This window comes from Lutjanus erythropterus, chromosome 11 (genome assembly GCF_056507025.1).
Source record: "Lutjanus erythropterus isolate fLutEry1 chromosome 11, fLutEry1.hap2, whole genome shotgun sequence".
Taxonomy (NCBI): Eukaryota; Metazoa; Chordata; class Actinopteri; order Lutjaniformes; family Lutjanidae; genus Lutjanus; species Lutjanus erythropterus.
In genome coordinates this window covers 10,682,952-10,688,951 of record NC_139327.1, presented here as the reverse complement: position 1 = coordinate 10,688,951, position 6,000 = coordinate 10,682,952, and the positions used below count along the sequence as shown (strand labels likewise).

Below are 6,000 nucleotides of genomic sequence, written 5' to 3'. Positions count from 1 at the left end.
ATATATTTACAGAAAGAAACACTCAAAACCATTGGTTCCCAACTTGGGGTCCAGGGCCCCCCTAGGAGGGCACCAGAAATCACAGGGGGTCCTCAGGACTTTGTCTGTCCACAACTCTGTGACCTCTCAGACTCTGTGAAAATGAATCATTGTTGTTCTCTTGATAAGGATAAGTGTACATAAACCAACTCTGTTGGCTTGTTAAAAAATTAAAAAGTTTATACTAGAAAACAGACATTTACTAAAGGTAATGTATCTAAGCATGGAAACAATTTAATTGATAATATTTTTTTTGTTTATGTGTGTCTGTGTCTGTGTGTGCAGGCTCGAGGGGCTCAGCTTTAGTTGAATACAAGTAGAGGAGCCTCCAAGGAAAAAAGGTTGGGAACCACTGCTCTAAACAACATGCTGTGTCTGTGCTGATAAATATAGATTCATATGTTGATTATTAACAAAAACCCACACACAGAACATAACACTTTTTTTTCAAAATGTACACTTTATTGTCAACAACAGTACAAAAACAAAAGTCTGTATTTACAACACTACTATGGCCTTCTCATCTTACCCTCTTTGGTTTCACTGCTGACCTGATTATTTGAAAAGGAACAAAAGGCGTGAGAGAACATGGACCAGGTGCTTCCAAATGTTGACCTACTACTTTCTTGTAATGTAGTTTCACAACCATCCCACTGTATGATTTACACCACTATAAGTCTGGAGATGCTGGGTGGGGAAGTGTGCTACATTAGTAACCTTCTACACACTGTTATGAAAAAGAAAAAAAAAAGTCAGAGAATGGAATGACATCTCTTTGCTAGTTTGAAAAACTGAAATCCGAGTAACAATCACAAGGTCGACTTGTGCATGGTTCCTTCAAGTTAATATTTAGTATTCTATGATCAACCAGCTCTATCTACATCTGAAGCTCTTGAAAAGGAAAACTTAAAATACTGGATTTGCTACTTGCAGTGTTGAAATACTAGTGGAAACATGATGCCAGGTGATGAAAATCATTGCACTCTATAAAACCAGTTCTACATGTCCTGCCTTTTAAATACAAGATGAAGACCCAAAATGATTATAAATCTGACTGATAATCGTATTCCACTTACGTTAAGGTGAAAGCTCGATGCTTCCTCTACTGTGTACTAAGTCAACTATTAATTGAATTCTAAATGTGAACAAGGTTCATGTCTCCTCTCAAACTGTCTTATCAACGCTGTCTCTTTGGTGGGTCACTGGAGTGTTGCATTGTGGGATGAACCAGAGAAAAATGATGTAAATCCAGAGAGCACCTCATCTAATCTGCCGATCTCAACCACTGTCTTCAGTTTGGCTTCTTCTTTATACCACCGAGTTAAAAATAATGTCATCATCATAATAATAATACAGCAGAGAATGAGCGCAGATAGCCTGTAACTCTCCTTTTCAAGACTCGATGATGCCTTTCCACGCAGGCTTAAAATAAGAATTATCTCGCATGCTGCAGCATCGCCATCCAGGTAGGTTGCACACAGAATATAAATACATCAAAAACACAAAAAAAAAATTCAGACCTGGCATCAGTAAAGCTCTTCCAAAATTATAACAGAAAATATTAAGTCTACTCCAAAACCAACCAACCTCAAGAGGAAGGTACAGGAGCTGTGGAGCAGACAGGTGAAGACACAAAGACAACAATGTAGTGTATTAAAGTAAATCACAGGTGAACAAACTCAATTTTTCATGAACTTATGTCAAAACACACTTTTGCATTTCTTGTAAGTTGTTGGCACTTTTCCAATGACCTCTTGCCTTTTCAGATCAAATGATTTACAACATAAAGGACATTAAAAGTCCCTCTTGAGACAAATGAAAAGTAATTTACAAAGACAACTAACTAGTGGTTAAAGGGATATTTCAGATTATTTTAAGTGGTGTATAGATCCATGGTCAGTGTATTACCTACAGTAGATGGTGGTCGTCATGCCCCCAGTTTAGAGAAGCAGCAGGAGTACTGGTGTAGCAAGCTAAATAATGTGGACAGGTTCTGCAGCAAAACCTATCAATATCAGTTTAAGTGTGCACTATGTTTGGAATATTTTCACCACCTAAGCTTGCCGTCAAACAGACTTTTCTGACAGAAAACCACTATTATATAAGACAAATATCGCTCTCTGCAGAGCAACCAAACTCCATACGGAAAATCAGCAATTTTACCTTGCAGATCACAAGAATTTCTGATCTACTGTTGCCTCAATCTGGTAGTTTTGTTTGTGTTATTGTGTGACTTTGGTGTGTTCAAGGGTTAGTTTGGATTCACCAAAGTCTCACAACAACACAAACAAACTAAAGGATTGAGGCAGCAGTAGTTCAGCAACTCCTGTATTCTGAGAGGTAAAATTGATGATTTTGCCTATGGAGTTTGGTTTGTGATATGTGGCTCATATAACGGTGGTTTGCCATCAGAAAATGCTGTCTGACTGCAAGATAAAGTGGTTAAAATGTGCTCCATGTAGCATACACTTAATATAGATTCATATAGATTTTTTTTAGCAGGTGAAAAGTTTTGGTGCTGCTGTTTAGCTTCAGTGCTGGTGCCCCTCTCTGCTTCTCCAAACTGACTGCGTGTTGACCACTATCTACTGCAGATAATACACTGACTATGGGTAAGTATCTCACAGCAACCCATTTCAAATAATCTGCACTATCTCTTTTAGTGTGTCATAATGCTCCATTTTCTTATGCCCAATTTACATCAACACAAATGCAATTAAAAACAGAGTAAGTTTGTTTTTTGTGGTCACAATTAGAATTAACTGCATGTATAGAAATCATTCACAGCACATCCAGTTCCTTTTTTTTTTTTTTAACATCGTGACTATAACTAGGACTCTACTGTCATGGGCAGCCATGGACTAGATATTCAGACCATCCATTTGCCAGTGTTTAAATCCAAAGATGACATAAGTCAGGAGGTTAACATATGTTGAGGTTATCTTCTGAAAGCTTTGAGAACAGTTTCAGTAGGGTTATACAGCAGTGAAGTGTCTTTTTCTCTGAGCACAGCCAAAGGCTTCTCCACACACAGCGCACAAAAAATAGAAATAAAAATAAAAATAAAAATAAAAATAACCATTGGCATGCTCAGCCAGGACACACGCATAATTATGATTTTTATACAGGCCTGAAAAAGTGTACAAGGAATTTACATTCTTTGAAGAAATTCAAGAGCAAACAAACGAACAAACAAAATCCTAAAGGAGAAAATAAGCGTCAAAAAAAACAAACAAAAAAAAAACCCCACCACACAGCCTCACAGAATCGCTCAAACAAAACATAACAGGAGCATTCACCAGGAACACAAAAAACAAAATGACACAGTAACACGAGGCAGCCTCAGTGCAGACTTCAAACAGTGAGGTGGGACAGCAGGCTGTGGGCAGGACTTGGTGGAAAATGACTCTGATTGTTGCTGCTTATGTGGAGCCTGATGGAGCGCGTCAGCAGCCAACTGGGAGTCTGTATTTTTAATGTTGCAAGGCTGCTTTCAACTGCTTCTTCCCACAAAGACACAAAGAGAAATATAGTCAGTAACAATCATCTCAATAATGCAAGATTTCAAGATATGAAAAACACACACATCAACTCACTAAAGGATCATTCCAGTTTGTTACAACTGAGATCTTATTTCATGAGTTTTGGCCATCGATCCTATCAAATGTGATAACCTTGTACTCTGGGACGCACAACAGTCTAAAGGGGCCAAATATTTTAATGATGCATACGCACAAAACCACCACAATCACGCTTTTGAGATTCTCCTCTTGTGTTCATTCATTTTTTATGGGGTTTTTTTTATCCACAGTGTGGATGCATGTTTTCCCTGCTTCTGGTCAGACTGAATAAATAAAATGCCTTTTCTCTGCCCACCGGTAGATGCTACTCCTCCTGAGTGGACGGAGTCATAAGTGGATCAAAGTCTCATGTTTACAATCATAGCTTTAATTATTGTGTTTGGGAATCCAGTTCCATAATTATCCCTACTACATACCGGGACTACAGAATATTTTTTGCACCCAAAAATGCAGAGAAAAAGTTACGATAGGCCTATATTTATATTGTAACAATTACATTTTTATTTTGTGGATCTACTGTTTTAAAAAAGTGGTTGACTGAAAGGCAGACTGTGGCAGATGTAGAGCGATACCATGGACAAAACATACATAACAGATTGAAACACACGCCTTTTTAGTACAATATTCCCTGTTTTTGTTTCCATCCTTCCACTGCTGGGAAACAAGAAGAAGGAATTTTGTCTAAAGAATGTAAGTTTGGAAGACAACCATTTGATCTGATTAAACAAGAATGCTGAATCTGGTATCAGCTTTAGATACATTTTAGATTTATATATATATATTTTTTTTAATTACTGAGGACTAGTTTGGGCCACTGTGTGATCACATGGGCACCTGACTATTTTTTGACCCTGTAAAGCTTGAAACATGCAATAATTGCCAGAAAATTCAAATTATTTGAAATTGAAGTGTTTATTGAATCTTATTTTAGAAAAATAACAAGTATTGTTCATTGCTTGTGTGGTTTGGTTCTTTGGAACTTTTTTATTTCACTTTGTGGGAGGCAAAAACAGCTCTGCTAATGTTAACTGAACACAATCTACACAATAAAAATCCATTTAAAAGACTGGAATAATGCAGATTGCATCCTGAAATTCAATAGAGCAATGATTGAGGGATTCACAAATAAATTGTGATAAATATGTGATAAAAATGTATCAAATCTGACACATTACATTTCCAACATGATTTTCCTTTAAAATAAGGTACGAGACTAAAGTGAATGTAACTGTTATATGACCGTTATTCTTACAGTAACTTTTTCAAAATTAGTAAAGATCGGAAGTGAGGGCCGCCATGTTGGATTTTGCACAAGCTGCTGCCTGTAGTTAACTAATATTCCACCAGAGGGCAGAAGACATGTCTCAGATTGATACAACAAGTTCTTGTTGTTGAAAAGTACTGATCATAATTGATACTACAGAGGTCTCAGAAACTCATGTATCAATATATATAATTCAAATGGTGTTATAGGGTTAATACAGACTTGAAAAACTGCGAACCCATCCTTTAACACTGATGATTGCAGATGATGGTTTACAGGTATGTGAGATAAACTGATTTTACGGGCACTATGAATAGACACAGCTGTGTGTAAAATAACAGCTGCTCACATGCTGTTGTTGAACCTCACCAGCACTTCACAATCTGTCCTGTTATTCCACTGACTGGAGTGGTGAAACAGAGGTGTTACTGTGCAAACATGGTCGTTAAGGGAACATGTTGGTCTATTTATGGATATCAGTCTTGTACATGTGAATCCACTTTGACAATAATTGAGATTTATAAAACAGAAGCAGGCGTGCGCAAAAAGTATGTGTATGTACAGTGCGTTTCTTTCTTTTTGTGTCCACAGAGTTATGGTCATGACTCTACACAAGGTTGTATGCATGTGACCCCTGGAGTCAGATGATCTGACAGGTTTAAACCAGCAGTCTTGTCAGTCATTGCCTTGTATGTGGCAGTTTTCTCTGCTGCATTTTTTTGTTTAAGGCAGAGGAAGATGATGAGCCCACTCTTCCTCCTGCCAACAAAGTGCTGATTGGCTCAGTTGTTCCTCCAACCACAGAAACTGCTATCAATGCTCACAACACCAGACTGATTAGAATCCCTGGATGAGTCAATGACGTGGACGACAATTCGCAGATCTGGGACCAGGCTACACGAGACTTTACTAAACTCTTTACTAAAGTCATTATCTAAACCAGTGGCTCCTAACCTGGGGGACACGTCTGAGAGGTTCCAAGATGATTAATGGCATAAGACAGAAAGAAAAGTCCTTTTCTGCAAAACAGAGTTGATTAAGTAACACTTTATATTGGGGTGCTTATAATATGAGCAAATTAACAGGTAATAAGGCTCTTATAAAATGCTTATTAAC

The 6,000-nt window shown here is 37.6% G+C and overlaps 1 protein-coding gene across 1 annotated transcript in view; it reads right to left on the bottom strand.

Annotated features, from left to right (window-relative positions):
• Positions 1–2,577: 2,577 nt before the first annotated feature.
• The window catches only part of alcama (activated leukocyte cell adhesion molecule a), a 121,377-nt gene continuing 117,954 nt past the window's right edge, over positions 2,578–6,000 (bottom strand). The window contains exon 16 of the mRNA XM_084730759.1: positions 2,578–3,539. The gene's annotated coding sequence lies outside the window, so the exon portion shown is untranslated. The remainder of the gene's footprint in view (positions 3,540–6,000) is intronic.